Raw genomic sequence first — 19,949 nt, 5'->3', positions numbered from 1 at the left:
AAATTGAGTACACGAAAAAACATTCATCTGTTTTCTACAACATCTATTAAAGATTTGTAAGAGAAATTTGAATTAATGAAGTCCTAAATGAGGCTTAAAATTTCAGTTTGTGTATGAATTAGGCATTCAGTATTGGAGAAATTGAATTCAGCTAGTGAATAAATTTACATCATATTCTATGTACTGCAGTTACATTTCAGAAATTCAGTAGATATCTCCAGTTGCTGAATGAATTACCTTGTATCATCTTGAGATATTGATTTCTCCCTTTTTCTTCTTTATCAGGTTTCTGGCTACTCTCTGATTCCTGGCTGGCCTTTTTATAACCCAAGAATCTTCCAGTCCCCAACTGAAAGTCATCAAAGTATTCCTTCTATGAGGGGAACTCCCCCTTGCATTGGTTCCAATTCCATAGACCATATAGTGAAACCATCAATTAAGATGGGTGTTTGTATCCCTGGTTTTCCTTCTACACACGAGAGAACTAATCCTGCCCCATCTTCTCACTCTCACCATAAATATGACCATCGTCAAATGGATAAAGAGATCCAGTCATCCCTTCCCTCTTTGGTTAATGAATCTCACAGTGTGGCTCCCATGAGTAGGTGGATGGTGAACAGTCAAAATGGACAACATCATTTCTTGCCAAAAAATGGTAATCAGTTTGAATTGTCCAATAGTTCACCAGGAATTACAGTTCTTATATTGTCATCTACTGTGCTTTAGCTTACTGACCTCTAAAAATAAATATTCAAATTTTAAAAATATACAAGAAATATTGTAATAATACTACTGTTGTTAGACATATGAAGCTGGGCCTGGGTGGTTAAGGCACTTGACTCGTAGTCTGAGGGTCGTGGGTTTGAATCCTCGTCACACCAAACTTGCTAGTCCTTTCAGCTTTTGGGGCATTATAATGTGATGGTCAATACTGCTGTTCGTTGGTAAAAGATTAACCCAAGAGTTGGCAGTGGATGGTGGTGACTAGCTGCTTTCCGTCTAGTCTCACACTGTTAATTAGGGATGGCTAGTGCAGATAGCCCTCGTGTAGCTTTGCACAAAATTCAAACCAAACATGTGAAGCACAGTTTGAATATAGTTCACAAGAATTATTTATTAACACATTATGCTTACTAATAAGTGTTAAAGGAGCCCAGACTGGAAAACTACAGCATGCTATATCTTACTTTTGTAAGGAATAACATATACTAATATTGTAGTAAATTAACAAACAGCAGTTTACAGACATAATGAAGTGTTTTTATTTTGGGAAAGACTAACCTATGTTGTAATGGACTATCCAAAACGCTGCTACAACCAGTGTCAAACAATCAAATAAACATAACAATAGAAGTATACAACAAACAATAACTTTCAAACAACCCCCCAAAAAAAAAAAAAAAAAAAAAAACTGTTAAACCTGTTTCAGGCCAGAGCTGGGTACAAACATTATTAAATGATACAACATAACTCATAATGTTAATAATTTAAACAGAATTAGGGAAAACAGACAGAAGAATAAAAAATCTAATACACCATAGAATAACACAAAGCTTCAAAATTAAACCACTTCTCAACGTCTAGAACAACAGTGTGAATAATTAGTAATACTTTTAACAGTATCTTCTGAACTAGCAAGATCAAGTAAGGCTTTTTTATTTAGTGGTCAGTCAATGAGTTAGCATCTCGGGCAACTATTTATTACCATAAATATGTATAACCTTTCACAACATTAATATCTGTACATTGCTGTGAGGGTGAAGCCTATATCAGATTCATAATACAAAAACTCTAAAACAATGTGCTTCAGACAGATGGTAATTTAGCATTGAAGATAAAAATTCATAGCTCAACTAAATGATAGGATGAATCATAAAAGATTAATAGTAGAAGTAGCTATTGTACACACATAATACAGAAAGTTGGTATTTAATTATGTTTATAAACTGTTATTTTTAAATTTGCTGTTTTCACATGCTGTATTATTTTTATTACAAATGTCTAATGTAACGTAAATTACTCAAGCAAACTACAAAGTATTTTTCTTTATAAAAATATTTATTTTATTTATATTTATTTTAGAGTAAAGTAAGTTCCCCATGACTATCTGATTTCATTATGCTGTACATTATAACAAGTAGGACAATTAAAAAGAGTTAATAGATGCTAATGCTTCATTTACTTAGGTTTCTGTATCTGTAATCTTTACCTATGCTAAATATTTGTTTTTTTTCAACATTCGGGTTCTAAGCAGTATTTTCTTTATATGAAAAATTAAAAAAACAACAATAATTCAAATATTTTGGAAGGGAGAAGTTCCTTCTTTACACAGAAATGTTCTATTGATCTATTGATATTTCACAGAGAATAAAATTAGATCATAAGTTTCTAGATCCACACTCATCATATTTTTTTTGTGCCATAGATGGAGATTATGGTCCCTTTGACAGGTACAATACCGATGAAATGTCTGATTATGAAACGACTGATTTCAGTTTCCAACGCACACCGGAATCTAGTGTAGCAGGAGAGACTGATTACGTTCCACGTTTTGGTAGGCGATTCAGCTTTTGTTTGTAATCAAAAAAATATGTAGGAAATTGTTGTTTTTTTTCTATTTGAGACTGGAATTTTTTGTGATTGTGTTTATAAGGTATTAAAGTCACAAAAATGGAAGACCAGAAGTAAAAAATTTAAAAAGTTTGACTCAACCAAAAACTGAACCTAAATCTAAGGTTTTTCATTAAAGGAAGTACATTGCTGAACCAAAACAAATTAACAACATACTTACTCGAGACAAAACTGTTTTATAATAATAAAAATACCATTTAGTTTCAGTTCAGCTATTTGTATTAAAAAGAGAACAAATCTTTGTTTAGAATTATATTATGATCCCAAGCTTGAACAGAACTTTCACATAATGCCACATCACGAGGCAAGGCACATTAACAAACAAGGGGAAACTGAAATTTCTGTCTCCACGTTTTACCAATATGCAATTAATCAAATTAAAGCCAGCTTAATGATTTCTCTATCATGTTGGTTAAGTGTAGAGACAAAATCTTGTCCTATTCCTATAAGTGTATAAAAGTAAAGCATAGTTAAAGGTTGTATGCCTCCTGTTAAACTAGACCTATAAATTAAATACACTATATGTGTTTATTGATAAGTACAAAGCTACACAGTGAATATCCGTGCTCTGTTCACCTCGGGTAGTAAAACCCACTTTTTAGGGTTCTGAGTCTCCAGACTTATTGTTGAGCCATTAAAGACAGACACACAGTTAATGAAAGTGTTTTAGTTCTATATCTCACATGGTCAGTTCATTTTATCTCAATTGTTGTTATTTTTCAAGTTTGGGATGGAACTTGCTATGATATCCAGGGCTGTAAGAAGTAGCAAAACCAGTCAGACCATGGCCTGACCACTTTTTCCATGACGTGTATAACTACAACTTGTGTATGAAGACTTGCTTCTTTTAATTTAATATATTACATTAGTAATGTCGAGAAAACCCACTTGTAGAGAAATATATATGCAAAAACGGCTCATTTGGGTTGAGAAAATATTTTACGTAGAAGAGCGAACAACGTTTCGACTTTCTTCGGTCATCGTGAACCTTTGTGAACATTGTATGTAGTATTTATAGATGAAGTGGTTAAAAAAATTCAATCTCATAACGTTAAATTTTCAAACCCTTTCTATGAGAGCATGACCGTAGATCTCAGAAATTGCATGCCAGTAGTGTGCTCTACACACACACAGGGTGACTTGTCATTTAGCTGTGTCCATGACATGACTACTGAAAACTTTATTCCTACAGAAATACTATGCAATATAAACTAAGTACAACATGTAACTTTAACCTGTTCAGTGCTGTAGATGAGATAACTCGTCCAAGTCGATAGGTAACACAGTGCCACAGACGAGTTACTTCATTCTCAATAATATCTAACTTCAACACTAGATGTCAGCACCATATATGCATTTGACCTACTTACAAATTGTTTCACTTTCGATCTAAAATGGTCACGAAAAAGTTACAAAATGAAGAAGCATTAGAGTTGTATTGTAGCAGCTGAAATACTTGGCACTCGACAGGTTAAGCTATGGGTTTATAACATGAAGGAAAAAACAAATCAACATTATTATTAAGTTATTTCCTAATTCTTTGGAATATAGTTGTACTTGGGGTTAATCTCTGTAATAATAGTACACATTTAAGCCCACGTGAAGCTTCCAATAACTTGGACTCAGCATGGCCTAGTATTTGCCAGTCGATACTTTAAATTCAAGGATTCTTAGCTTGTTTCTTATTCACATTAAAAATATTATGTCCCACACAATAAGGTTGTGGGTGTGTTGTTAAAGTACCTGTCAAACATAACTGTTTATTTAGAATAGCCCAAAAGTTGATCAACTTAGCGACATTGTTGAATCCACATATTTCCACTAGGGGGACAGTGATGCTGCTGGGGAGGAAGGAATTCAAATTCAACAAAATGTGAAATACTTTAATTAAAATACTTGACCCCACACTCTTGTAGTGACATATTTTATTACTGGTCATCATATTTAAATGTAATTTTTAAGAATTTGCAAAAATAAGAGACAAAAAACTACTGAAAAAACTTCTAGACTGTTCACTGTAGCTAATTGCGTAGAAAACAAGCACAGTTTGGTTTTTCTATACACGTAAGAAAGTAACCCTTGAAAACAAGGTGTTGTAAAGCTCGTTAGACTCCTCAAAGCTATTTTTCATGCAGCTTTAAAGCATGTCTTGTCCTATCCAGTTTATTTAAAATATAGTTCATGATGCTGAAAGAACACTCTAGTCCAGTAGTTGAAACCCACATGATTTTTGATTTTTCTTAAGACTATTATATCAAATGTTTGATTTTCACAAACGTTGTACAACATTTTTATTTTTGTCCTGTTCACTTGCAACATTCTTGAAGGAGCTCAAGTCATCTCACACAATGTCAGCATCCAATCCATCAAGAAAGCAGCATTCTCTATTCACATCATTGTATGTCAAACTGCATCCTGATTGGACCATTTGCCAATGAGAGAGTCAGCTTGATCATTGAATCAGTGCTACATTTGTTAAGTCATAGCATCAAATGTTTTTAATGTTTTTGAAGGTTTGAATTTTGTCTTGTTTTCAAGAATTGGCTATACACCAAAAGCCTTTGTTTTGAAATATACAAAAGCTATTACCATAGTTTGCTTTACTTTAATGGGTACACTGAGTTCCTATATCTCTAAAATATGTTGTCATCAACCCCACAAGCTGAGGAACTAACAATAGGTTTAGGTTTTCTTTCTACAAAACTCTGCTATCATTAGAGCTGTAAGAAGTAGCAAAACCAGTCAGACCATGGCCTGACCACTTCTTCCATGACATGTATAGCTATAACTTGTGTATGAAGACTTGCTTCTTTTAATTTAATATATTACATTAGTGATGTCGAGAAAACCCACTTGTAGAGAAATATATATGCAAAAACGGCTCATTTATGTGGAGAAAATATTTTACATAGAAGAGCGAACAACGTTTCGACCTTCTTCGGTCATCGTCAGGTTCACTTTGTGAACCTTTGTGAACTTTGTTTAGGTTTTCTTGCTACAAAACTTTGCTGTCATTAGATACTGCACATAAAGTTTCATGCAGCACACTATGGTAACAGTAAAACTAGATTTCTCCATTTCCAGAAATGTAACTTCTGCTAACGTTGCTGAACTGGTATCATCTTTGTATAATTTAAGCAAATATCCAAAACTCGACAACTTTTATTCGTTACACTGAAATATCCTGGTCTTTACTCTGTTATGAAATATAAGGAGAAGAAATGCAACTTCCGTAAAAGTGTCAGAATCGAATAATGTTATATTCAAACCAAAAGTATTCTAATGTAAAAACAAAACTACTAACGTAGGAGAAGAAACAGAGAGATAAACATGTTGAAAAATAAAATGCAAGGAAAGCACTTACTGAACTTCTATAAACAGATGAGGTTTAAATGTGATCACACTAGATTGATACTGCATCTTATGTGTCTAAACTTTTCCTTAATTATTCTAGTAGTCACACGAGGTGGTAACATGTTTAACATAGTTCATTTCCAAATTTATTATACCAAATTTCATGTACTCTTTAAGAAAATCTGATAGAAATTTTTTGAAATTGTTTTTCTTTACTTCCAGTTTTCCTACATTTTGTGTTTCAGATTGTCTTTTAGAAAGTCCCTCAATAGCTGAAACTCTTGTGGAATGTTTAATAATCACTTCTGTGTATTATTAAATAATATGTAACAATTATTTCAGGAGTGCCACCTCCCTGGAGCAGCACAACTGATCAGAGCAATAGCTCAGGAACTAGTGCAAAATCAAGCAGTATTAGTTCCTCAGATGGGTATTGTTATGCTGAAGCTAACTTTGCCAGTGCTGTTGTTAGAGCTGCTCAAAATGCAGGTTACATGGTAGATGGAACAACAGTAACCAATCCCCTGAGTGGTAAGGAAGTTGTGAAATAGTCCAAAGATGAAACTGATGCATGTGTAATAAACACTAATTAGCCTGTAAACAGTAAACATATCAATTAATACTGTAGCTTTCATAAAGAATAAATTATAGTTTTACAGTATCCTTGCATCTATTTGATTTTTTCTCTCAGGATCAGGCAAAAAACACGTCTCTCGGCAACGAGCCCCAAGACCAGTAAGTCCATACAGTACCGACAGTAGCATTAATACTAAGGTACCACATAGAGCAGAGTATCCAAAACAAAGAAAGAAACATTCACATCATGAGAGCAAAACATGTAAGTATTTTTAACACAATGACAATATACAGAACATTAAAATTTAAGAAATTATAAAGAGTAGACTGAATATTCTAGTTGTTTAAGTATTTTTAACAAAAAGATAACATACAAAAATTTATAAATAAATGAATCATAGTTAGTACACTGTTTCAATATTCTAGTTGTTTTGTCTAAGGTTCAAGGTATATTTATCAATAAACTTTTCACCTTTATTTGTAACTTTTTGTGCAGCACTTTGAATCCATGGCTGCATTATGTGATTGGTCATTACGTGTCACTATACCATTAGATCAAGCAGTGGGAATTGTTCACTAGCTATGTTACATTTAGTTTGTGAGCTCTATAATATAGATGTTTTATCACTTATAGCCCAGGTATAGCCTTACACAAATGTCCAAAACAAACAATTGTTTTGAAACTTTGTAGAACAAAGAGCAACTTCCTGTTGTGGTGGCACAAGTGTGGAGGATAAAGTTCCGCATTTTGTCTTAGATCACAAACATCATTCTCTACAATTGTGTTTCCACAACAGGCAGATTCCATCCATTCTACAAAGTTACAACATTAAAATTCTGCATAAACAGTCTATCAGAGAAAACAATTGTTTCCTAGTTTGCTTTATGTGTAATGGACAAACTAGATGAAATATTATATATCATTACTTGTGGATTTTAATAAACTGCAATATGTTTTGTACTTGTAACAATACCAACTCTTTAGATTAAACAGCATATTTATTGAAGTCACAAATGAGCTAAAATACAGCGATCTCTATGAAACTGAACTTCATAAGACAGTTTTATCTCAGGCTTACAGCTAACGTTTGAACAGCCCCCTTCACTGCATGCTTTAGAGCCTAACCAATTATGTGGTCTTCTACCCTCTGTTTCTCCTGGAAACACAGAATCAACATCTGTTCAAAATGAAGAAGGTATGTGAAATTGTTTTGTAATGTTAATTTCCTGTTATTTTGTGGACGCACTTTCTTTGTATGATTATACACCTTCACGTTTTACTTTACGTCATAGAAAGATGGAGAAAGTATTAGTGTCAATTGTAACTAGAACGCTGAAAAGTTTCAAAATATCTTTTCTAAATGAAAGGCTATACGTTGATTATAAAAATGCAATAATGTTCGAGTACTATGTTCATCCTTTACCTTGGAGAAGACATTGAATTGTTGGAAAGGGCTCAGAGGAAGGCTACTAATATGATACCTAAAATGGAAAGGTTACAATACAAGTACAGGTTAAGATTGCTGAAAATGTATTATCACTGTCTTAAATACATCTATCAGATCCACCCTTCATTGTTTTAAAAGATAAAACATCTTTTTTTACACTTAATAGCAATAATGGTAGGACTAAGGAACAAAAATATAAATTGTTGTTAGGATATGCATTTTTTGTTGTTGTTTTTTCAGCTGAGAGAGCTATATTTTTCTATTAGTGAGGTTAGACTTTCCAATAGGATGTTCTGTTGGTGAGGTTGGACTTTCCAATAGGATGTTCTGTTAGTGAGGTTGGACTTTCCAATAGGATGCCTTCAGATTTGGTGAACGCACATAATTTAATTTAATTTAAAAGTAGGCTTGATAAATACTTATATAAGGGTATATATAAGTATATGTTTAATGTTTTATAGTTTAGTTTAGTGGATGGGATGTACTGAAAGGTTGTTTGTCCTTACATTTCTTAAATATGTAAGTATATATAATCACAACGACTGAAACTTGCATCACTCAAACTGCAACAAGCGATAATTAAGTTTTTTGTTCTTTGTGCACTATGAGTGTTTTGAAAGTAAAAAAAAACAATTGTGGCACATTTAAAAGTAATAAACATATATACATTTATATTATTTTTTGATCAAATTATGGTTGACACTTTTTTTGTCATGTTTGAAAAATTTTATTTTTAACAGTTTTTATAATGCAAGTTGATAATGGAATATGTTTACAACTGATGTTTACCTTCTGTCATTCTCGGCTCGGCATGGCCAGGTGGTTAAGACACTGGACTCTTAATCCGAGGGTCGCAGGTTCAAATCTCTGTCACACCAAATATGCTTGCCCTTTTAGATGTAGGGACATTATAATGTGATGGTCAATCCCACTGCTCATTGGTAAAAGAGTAGCCCAAGAGCTGGCAGTGATGACTGGCTACTACATTAGACATGGCTAGCACTGATAGCCCTCGTGTAGCTTTCTGTGAAATTCAAAACACAAACAAACTGTCATTCTACACATTGAGGCACCAAACTTAGCATGAAGATCCAATATATATACATTTATGTATTTAAGCAATCCATATCTATGCAATAAGAAAGATATGGCTTAGTTCATCCTGGAGATTATTGCTACTTTAGAAACTAAAGATATTGGTTTTAAACTTTGGTAAAATTCTAGAAACAGAATAAACTTCTTTTCTAAACAATATTAATAATTAATTTTGTTTCAGATGCTTATGAAAATCAAGCGGGTATTTCTAGTTACGACACTGCTCAACTAGTTCCAGGTGTTGCTGATAAGCCTTCAACTTCATGTAACCTCTCGGAGAAACTTGAAAATGGTCCAAATGACAGCAGCCCTCTATAGTGTGAAAATGTAATTCCGTGTTATGTGTATAGGCTTATGTAACTTTGATTTCACTTTAATTATATGTAGGCTTTGGTTTTTGTGTCACTTCTCTTTAAAAAATTATTAAATATATCTTAAACATTTTATATTAATTACAACTTAATTATCCTCAGTTTTTGTCCTAATATAATTACTCTCTTATTTTCCTCACATGGAAGATGCAGTCTTTTAAGAAAGTAGTCATAATAAATCTGGATATTAAACGTTAAGAATGAATATAACTGTGACTTTCACCACAAATCTTTGTCTCTCGAATTGTAAAATAATGTATATTTTGCTTGTGTTCTGTAGCTTTGATTATCATAGTCCAGTTTTTCTTTTAAATTCCAAATAATGTTTTATCTTATATATTTGTGGAATGCTTAGATTAATCACATGGATTATTTAGATACTTACAGAAGGATAAATTTTAAAGTTTTGCCACAAGTTCATACACACAATCATGAAAATGTTTTACTCAAACAAGTATAAAGAATAATAACTTGATAACAGTTTTATTGGACAATCAAGTTAAAATTGATGTTGTTAAGGATATCTCTATTCAACCTTGATGGTAAATTTAAATCAGTGTGATCAAACTGTTTGTCCAAACCATATTTTCTTTGGCTGTGGTTTCACTAGGTGTTTGACAAGATATAGTGCTTTCCAAAGGCATTGGTTAATCTAGACAATGATTAAAAATAAAATTAAAAAACAGCAATTATTCCAAAGTGAACCTTACTCTTTGATGGTTGTTTAAAAGATTCAGAACATTCTTGAACAAACTAGAGCTTATTTCTGTCAGTAATAAACCTTTACTAATCCCCAGTTAAAGTGTATTCTAGTGTGTCATGTTAGCCCTAAAATTACCAACTTATGTTAAATCTTCTACAACTGGATAGATCCACATATTTCTTCATAGTGGATTATTTTGTATTACCACTCTCACTACATTTAGTTTTAAAAAACAAAGTATTCATTTGACCAGGATGTTCCTTTTTTAGTAAAGTACAACTGATGATACAGTTGTTCCACCCTTTTAGTAAAGTATGACTGATGATACAGTTGTTCCACATTTTTAGTAAAGTACGACTGATGATACAGTTGTTCCACATTTTTAGTAAAGTACGACTAATGATACAGTTGTTCCACCTTTTTAGTAAAGTACGACTGATGATACAGTTGTTCCACCTTTTAGTAAAGTACGACTGATGATACAGTTGTTCCACATTTTTAGTAAAGTACGACTGATGATACAGTTGTTCCACATTTTTAGTAAAGTACGACTGATGATACAGTTGTTCCACCCTTTTAGTAAAGTACGACTGACGATACAGTTGTTCCACATTTTAGTAAAGTACGACTGACGATACAGTTGTTCCACATTTTTAGTAAAGTATGACTGCTGATACAGTTGTTCCACATTTTAGTAAAGTACGACTGATGATACAGTTGTTCCACCCTTTAGTAAAGTACGACTGACGATACAGTTGTTCCACATTTTTAGTAAAGTACGACTGACGATACAGTTGTTCCACATTTTAGTAAAGTACGACTGACGATACAGTTGTTCCACATTTTTAGTAAAGTATGACTGCTGATACAGTTGTTCCACATTTTTAGTAAAGTACGACTGATGATACAGTTGTTCCACATTTTTAGTAAAGTACGACTGATGATACAGTTGTTCCACCCTTTTAGTAAAGTACGACTGACGATACAGTTGTTCCACATTTTAGTAAAGTACGACTGACGATACAGTTGTTCCACATTTTTAGTAAAGTATGACTGCTGATACAGTTGTTCCACATTTTTAGTAAAGTACGACTGATGATACAGTTGTTCCACCCTTTTAGTAAAGTATGACTGACGATACAGTTGTTCCACATTTTTAGTAAAGTACGACTGATGATACAGTTGTTCCACCCTTTTAGTAAAGTATGACTGACGATACAGTTGTTCCACATTTTAGTAAAGTACGACTGACGATACAGTTGTTCCACATTTTAGTAAAGTACGACTGACGATACAGTTGTTCCACATTTTTAGTAAAGTACGACTGACGATACAGTTGTTCCACATTTTTAGTAAAGTATGACTGCTGATACAGTTGTTCCACATTTTTAGTAAAGTACGACTGATGATACAGTTGTTCCACCCTTTTAGTAAAGTACGACTGATGATACAGTTGTTCCACATTTTTAGTAAAGTACGACTGATGATACAGTTGTTCCACATTTTTAGTAAAGTACGACTGATGATACAGTTGTTCCACATTTTTAGTAAAGTACGACTGATGATACAGTTGTTCCACATTTTTAGTAAAGTACGACTGATGATACAGTTGTTCCACATTTTTAGTAAAGTATGACTGCTGATACAGTTGTTCCACATTTTTAGTAAAGTGCGACTGATATAATTTGGTTTATTCCACGTTGTAATTAACTATAAACTGGTAATATGATTAGGAATATTTTATGTTATTGTTAGTTATTAGTAATATTCAGTTCTGTTTCTTTACTTATTCTGTATGAACATGACTTTTACTGCTTTAACTGGTACTGAATATAAGTATTTTGTTATCTTTGCAGAAAGAGGTTTGAAACTAGAGTGAAAACAATGAGAAGGGAAAAGTTTGTGTGCTAATCTGACAAGCAGATGCTCAAGAATTCTGAAGAAACTGTATATATAATATTCTGATCATCTGACAGAAAATTGGGATATTGTATAGCATTGTATATAGTATCTGAAGTGCTGTTCCTCTATAGATGTGTCTGCTAATCAGATCCAAAGCGAATTATCCAACGTTGTATTTAACGACGGCGACACAAAAATCCATTTTTGTTGTGATCAGTTTGTTTTTTTGGTTGTGCCATAAAGATATCCTGAGATATTGTACAGAGGCTATTTAGAAAAACGTTGTTCAATCTAAACATTTATAAAAGTTTTGTAAAGTGAACATAATGACCAGTTACTCCATAGTGAAGCTCTCTGTTTTAACAGTTGTTAAGCTGCTCTGAAAACAGAGAACTTATTTCTGTCAGTGGTTACGATAAGTGTTATGTTAAAGGCCAACAACGTGTGTAGCTAATGTCTATCTAGTGATGTATAATAACATATCTGAAACATTCAGGCGATAAGTGTGCTCAAACCTGTGTAATATTTTTAATTGGTATCTCGAACGACAAAGAGTGGCACTGGTGTTGGTACCAGAAAACACCAGATTTTATGTAAATATTATGTTCTCACAGTTACTAAGAATTAAAAAATCACAAACAAACCAGTATTTATGAACGTCGTCAGAATGTTGTGTTCTGGTGTTAGTTTAAATGTCAAGACACTGAAGGAAGTTTGGGAAAATAAATGACACACAAAAATGTCGGTTATTTATGTGCATGTTTTGAATATGACCCTAAAAACACCCCAGCAATACCATAAGATCCACACTATTTAGTATTAATCCTTTTACAAAGTGTGTTTGTGTGTACAAATTCATTTGAATGTGGATATTCAATTGTGCTTGAATAAAAATAAATTAAACACTTTAATGTTCATTTATTAATTAGTTGGTTGAAAATAAGTTAACTTGTCATAAAAAATAGTATTGTACAACTAAATTTAGAATAATTCTTGTGATGTGCATATATGAAGCTCACAATTAAAAATGTGTGTACAACACAGTTATTTTTATTGTATGAAACTGTTCAGAAATCTGGAGTTGTTTTTTATTTGTTTACGTACAGGTATATTCCAGTATGACTGAAATTATTTCAACTTATAAAAATGATAACGTGACAACATTTTTATAAATGTTTTATTATGAACATATTCGACTGAACCGAACTGTAATGCGTTTTAAATTTTAATAAAGTAACTATTACATTGTTATTCTGACATAGGACACTGCATTAATAGAAGAGAGAGACGTTTTTACCCTTTCTGGGAATCGAAACGGTTTCACGCATATCCCTCGTGTAACTTTGTACGAAATTCGAAAACAATTAAACACAAAAAAAATACTTTAAGATATAATAAAATTTCACAATAATTATTTCTTATCCAATGTCAATTCTTGTTGTCAGTTTCAGAAAATAGGCCCGGCATGGCCAGGTGGTTGTGGCACTCGACTTGTAATCGGAGGGTGGCGGGTTTTAATCCGCGTCATACCAAACATACTCGCCCTTTCAGTCGTGGGGGTGTTCTAATGTTACGATCAATCCCACTATTCGTTAGTAACAGAGTTGGCGGTGGGTGGTGATGACTAGCTGCTTTCCATTTAGTCTTACGCTGCTGAATTATGGGTGGGTAGTGCAGATAGCCCTCGTGTAGTTTTGCGCAAAATCCAAAACAAATCAGAAACTAGATGATTCGAATACTGGATCATAAGACGGTAAATATTTTGAGATCTAAACAGCAATTCTTTACCATTTCAACTAACTGAGTTGATGACCTTTGAACTGTCTACCGTCCACATGATAATTGCAGCGTGAAAGAGCCAATATTAAAGAAACTTCAGAGTTCGTGGCAAAGAATTCTGTTGATGTTTGGCTCAAAAGGTTGAGGTTACTATTTCAACAAAGAGATTTCTGTGGAAAACAATACTCATCCACAAAATACGTGCCGTGTTATCAAGTTAAAAAAAAAAAAACATTTATTCTATTGGCTATTTCTAGATTCTTATATTCATTTCTTGAAAATTGATTGGTTAAGAAGTTCATGCACAGCTACTGAAGAGCTATGTGCACTTCGTGTCTCCAGTTTAGAAGAGAGACTAGAGGAAAGACAGCTGGTCAACACTGTTCACCGTTAGGCATCCCTTTACCAACAAATATTGAATTGAGCGTCACGCTAAACCCTCGTGGCTACATCGGAGATCACGTTCTGAAACGGAATTCAAATCTATAATTGTGAATTGAGAACTCTAACCACCAACCCCGGACATTCTTGAGAATTTTGAATATGATCTACAATTTTCCAGGACTGACAGCCATGTTGGTATGAAACAGAAAACAGGACAAACGGTTGTGAATAAGGTTGAAGTATACAAGAATATTGATAGCAATTGGAAATTACTTGGTGAGTTTATTTTAGCGCAAAGCTGTACGTATGCTGTGTTGCCTTCCTTGGGAAATAAAAATGGATTCTAGCACTTACTCTTTAAATAGAACATTTTACTTGAACGGGTATGGTAGGATTTATTCTGTGTCGTTTTTGTGAAAAATATAACTAATTTTCAGTCACAAGTGTTGACGCAATATAATCATAGAGCTCGAAAACAATATACACCATATATGTAAACTTGTTGTTAAAAACTATCAACTTCTTGGATACTTGTGGTCATAGAGTTTCAAACTAAGACCCATTATTATGGGTCTTATAACGAATTTGCTTTAATTTCCAATAATCGTAAACAAAATTTAATTGGAGAAACCAAAACAAATATTTTATCTTCCATTGTAATCTCGGATGTTACAGACTACATGTTAATACCAACTAAAACGATGTTATTATTTATTATAAAAATATGTTTTTTGTTATTTATTTCACGTAATCAGGTCAATATTTTATTTTAAAACACATATTTTCCTGCCGCCATTTTGAATATGAAAACCTAAATGTGTTTCGTGATACAAATGAGGATACGAAAATAAAGTTCCCAATAGTTGGGTCAATGCCTGTCGACATGTCTTTCACCCTAATAAGGCCACAGGTCAAACAAAGCTTCAGTAAATCATTTTTAATTTGAGATATAATGGAAAGTGATGCTGGACGCGTGTTTTTCAAAGGGTTAGTAACCATTATCGAGAAAGATACCAGATCACAATGAATATCACTTACATTTACTGGTGCCCAGATGTTTAAGGCGCTCGACTCGTAATCCGAGGGTCGCGGGTTCGAATTCCCGTTACACTAAACATGGTCGCTCATTCAGCTGTGGGAGCGTTATAAAGTCACGATCAATCCCACTATTCGTTGTTAAAAGAGTTGGTGGTGAATGGTGATGACTAGCTGATTTCCCTCTAGTCTTACACTGACTAAATTAATGACTGCTAACACAGATAGTTCTTATGTAGCTTTGCGCGAAATTCAAGGAAACAATATATTTACTATTTTAAAACTTTATTTGACGTGCATCTGAATTTTTAACCCTCGCTTTATCAATCGGTGAGTCCACCTATGGCATCAAATTACAATACTCATTGTAAAAAACATTAATCAACGTGTGAAATAATTTATTTTCTACGTAAAATACATAATAATAATACGGGATTCTGGAATAATTCGTTTTTGAACTTCGCGCAAAGCTACACGAGGGCTATGTTTGGTGCAATGGGGATTCGAACCCTCGGATTACGAGTCGAGTGTCTTAATCACCTGGCTCGTTGGATGTTTATTGAGATTCCAGTCTACTTTTTATAAATTTTTGTCGGATTGATTGTTTGTTTGGTTTCTTTTGAATTTTGCGCAAAGCCACATGAAGGCTATCTGCGCTAGCCGTCCCTAATTTAGCAGTGTAAGACTAGAGGAAAGGCAACTAGTCATCACCACCCACCGCCAACTCTTGGGCTACTCTTTCACCAACGAATACAGGGATTGACCGCACATTATAACGTCCCCACGGTTGAAAGAGCGAGCATGTTTGGTGTAACGGGGATTCGAACCCGCGACCCTCAGACAGAGACTAAAAAGTGATATCTGTGAGGTAGTTTTTTGTTACTTTTAAACTCGAATGGTATTTACATCTCGAATGCTCATGAATTACCAGTACGACCTGTCCCTATGTAAGTTAAGTCTTTGTATCTATATTGGTAAATTAGCTGATAAAGTATGAAAGAAAGCTGTCTTTAAATTTACGCCATTACTTGAAACGTTTCTTCGTATTCAGGTTCGTGAAGTTAGAGGATAAAAGACCCAAGAAAATCGTCTGTGTATTATTTACACGATCACTAGGAATGTTCTTTTGTATCCTGGTTCGTGAGGCTAGTTCATAAAAAATAGAGGAAAACTGTCTGTGTGTCTACACGATCATCAGGAATGTTTCTGATTTCACGACATTCACGACCCTCGGATTACGACTCGAACACCTTAACCTACCAGGCCATGCCGGGCCTCGGGGATAACTAAACATTTAATTAGTTGATAAATGAAACTTGAATTGGAAACAAAATTAAAATTTTCTTCATTAGAGTCGGTTACTTTAAACCAAGAGTACTTTCTCAAGTTGAAATATATTAATGTGGTAAATTACACGCTATTTATGCTCTTATTATACATACATATATATATATATACAAAAGCATCTGCCTGTAATCAGTTAGGCGTATCTGTTTCAATTTCAAACGAAAAGCTAGTATTAAAATTGTGTTGTTCGATTTGCCATGTCGTATATAGGTACGTTGAGAATTCTTGATAATATTATCCGTGTAAAATTTGACTATTGCAGGGTAAAAGGTAATAATGACTGTATTAGACAAAGAACAAGAAGAGATGGATCAATGGACGGTCAGATGAAAAGGTGCGCACCGATTAATGTGCTAATTGTAAGATAATTCTGATGCTCACGTTTGAGTTGTGTGTTTGAATCATCTAGGTTACATCAAAGAACTTCCGAAGTTGTAAGTTTGATGTAATTTGTAACATATAGTAACAGAAACTGTTTGGGACTGAGCCACCGCAAAGTATTTTGTACCACTAGGCTGTCCTAGTGTTATCGTTAAGCGTTAAAGAACAAAGTGTTACAATTTCAAACACGTGTTTGGTCAGGTGGTCAACGCGTCCTAATTCTAATGTAAAAGAGGGTCGCGGGTTCGCATCCCCGTCGCATCAAACATGCTCGCCTTTTCAGCAGTGGGGGCGTTATAATGTGACGGTCAATCCCACTATTCGTTGGTAAAAAAGTAGCCCAAGAGTTAGCGGTGGGTGGTGATAACTAGCTGCCTTCCCTCTAGTCTTACACTGCTAAATTAGGGACGGCTAGCACAGATAGCCCTCGAGTAGCTTTGCGAGAAATTCAAAAACAAATAAACAAACACACTAAACATGCTCACCTTTTCATCCGTGGGTGAGGGGTTATAATGTGACGGTCAATCCCACTATTTCTTGGTAAAAGAGTAGCCAAAGAGTTGGCGGTGGGTGATGATGACTAGCTAACTTCTCTCTAGTTTTACAATGCTAAATTAGGGACGGCTGGCGCAGATAGTGATGACTAGCTCCTTTCCCTTTAGTTTTACGCTGCTGAATTAGGAACAGATAGTGCAGATAGCCATCGTGTAGCTTTGCGCGAAATTCAAAACAAACCAATCAAATACGTGTTTACTTTCAAATGTCTATATGTGTCTTACTTTAACTTGCTCGAGTTTAAAACGATCCCCCTGTCTTGTTTTCTCTTTTTAAAAATGTAATTACATTGTTACGAAGTGCCTTATTAAAATCTATAATTTTTTTTTTAAGTTTAATAGAAGCTTGATTTATGTTTAAATTATACGTGAGTTACAGTATCTGTGATCACAAATTCCCGACCGATAATACACAAGAAAAGTTGTAAAATGAACGCGAAATGTTCGATTCCACTGAAAATAGAGTTAATGTGAAACTGTTATTGATTTCGCTGATTTAGATAACTTGCCTATTTGGAAAATATTCAGCTTCGGTTTTCTTTTGCTTATTTTTCTACATCAAACTGGGTATTCTCGGAACGAGTTTCATTCAAAACATGGAAGATAATGCTGATACTAAGAATATTAACAGCGCAAATAGCCCCCTGGTGTAAATTTCCACTTAAAAACAAAAATCTTCCAAAACAGCCCCACCTACAATCACGATGAGTAATTAATTAATTTTTAAATTTTAATGCCACTTACAGTATATTGTTGCGTAATAAATATATTATTTAAACCTTATTTTAATAAATATTATGAAATAACTCCACCTGAAGTCAGAATTACTCATTACAATGAGATTTTGTGTGTTTTTTTAGATATATACAAGCTACATCCCGAATAAATAAATTAGTCCAGAAATATATATATTAATAACTGTAGTTTTATTCTATTAGCACTAGTTTCCTCATATTTTCTCAGTATGGAATCAAAAGTTGAATTTGGTTAGTATTATTTCCTACTGCTACAACGGTTAAAGTGAAAAACTTAATTGTCCATTTCTTGCTATGGTTATGGCCACAACCGGATATTGAAACGTTGTTTGAAACGTGTGTGTTATGCCCACAACCGGATATTGAAACGTTGTTTAAAACATGTGTTATGGCCACAACCGGATGTTGAAACGTTGTTTGAAACATGTGTTATGGGCACAACCAGATATTGAAACGTTGTTTTTCGTCATGTCTCCATTCCCACCTAAATGTTTGATTTGTCAACTGTCTTATCTACCATAATAATCATACGTTAATCCAATTAACCATTTCTAGCATAAACGTAGACAGTGTATTTTGCTACAATAATCCTTTACTGCGAGATAATTGTAGACCCATTTTTCTAGACAAGCAGGATAAATTCTTCGTTTGTTTTAAACGTTCTGCTAAAAACTTCAAAGGGTTATCTGCATATAGCCATCCCTAATTTTGAACTAATAGGATAACGGACAACACTTATTCAAATGTACTCCCCACTTCTGTCTGACCCAGTAACGGGATTTGACCGTCACCCTTTGACCGTCACCCTTATAGCTTACCCATGGTTCCAAATTTCGTGGTTCAATTTATTGTTTAGGGCAAGGGGACGAAAATTACGAATCATCCAATCTACAATACGAGTGCGCTAACCGCTAGTCCACGTGCGTCCATGATAATCAGTTGAGACCAGTATATTATCACGGTCTGTGTATCTTTATATAGATGGTTGTGGCTGATAAACAGCGACAATAGTAGTTTGGTGTAGGTTTACTGTTGTCTCTACGTGTTAAATTATTTTATAAATATGTCTGGATCAATATCCTTGGTACCGATACTAATTTTGTGCAGGTATAGGTATAACTATTTATTATAGCACGGTTGACGGAAACAGATCGGGTTCTGACTATTACAGGTACTTAAGAGTTAACACCACGCTTAGGTCGTTTTGGCACCAACAGATTTAACCGTACAGTCATAATATTGTAGACGAACAGGTTTGGAACAAAGTATTTGGTGTTAACATAGTGTCCTGGTTTGGTTCTAACTGGCACACATCGTTAACAGTGACAATTATGCATTATTAACGGCGTTCATGTATTCGCTTTCGTATATAGCACAATACACTGTGAATCGAACTCATACGTGAAAGATAAAATTGAGAGACGTCCACTTCGTTCTAAAGTCAGAACCTCACAACAGCTGTATATTTTTACAATGGAAGTACACATGTAGTTTTCTGTAACGAAATTCACACATTTAAAATACTTTGTTTCGAATGAGTTAAAATTTGACTTTTTTAAAAAATTGATTCTATTAGCAGGAAACTTTTTATGTTATAACATTTGTTGGAATAAAGGGAAACAGATGTCATTGAA

At 33.9% G+C, this 19,949-nt stretch overlaps 1 pseudogene across 1 annotated transcript in view; it reads left to right on the top strand.

Moving 5' to 3' along the window:
* Positions 1-12,988, top strand: part of LOC143222259 (roundabout homolog 1-like) — a 199,879-nt pseudogene extending 186,891 nt beyond the window's left edge. Inside the window, exons 23-29 of the transcript XR_013012133.1 lie at positions 286-655; positions 2,426-2,554; positions 6,328-6,516; positions 6,677-6,823; positions 7,635-7,757; positions 9,286-9,431; positions 12,035-12,988. The product of XR_013012133.1 is annotated as a roundabout homolog 1-like (transcript). The remainder of the gene's footprint in view (positions 1-285; positions 656-2,425; positions 2,555-6,327; positions 6,517-6,676; positions 6,824-7,634; positions 7,758-9,285; positions 9,432-12,034) is intronic.
* Positions 12,989-19,949: the final 6,961 nt, after the last annotated feature.

Source organism: Tachypleus tridentatus, chromosome 1, assembly GCF_004210375.1.
Source record: "Tachypleus tridentatus isolate NWPU-2018 chromosome 1, ASM421037v1, whole genome shotgun sequence".
In the NCBI taxonomy this organism is placed as follows: domain Eukaryota; kingdom Metazoa; phylum Arthropoda; class Merostomata; order Xiphosura; family Limulidae; genus Tachypleus; species Tachypleus tridentatus.
Note: the sequence above shows the minus strand (reverse complement) of the source record. Positions and strands in the feature narration are given on the sequence as shown.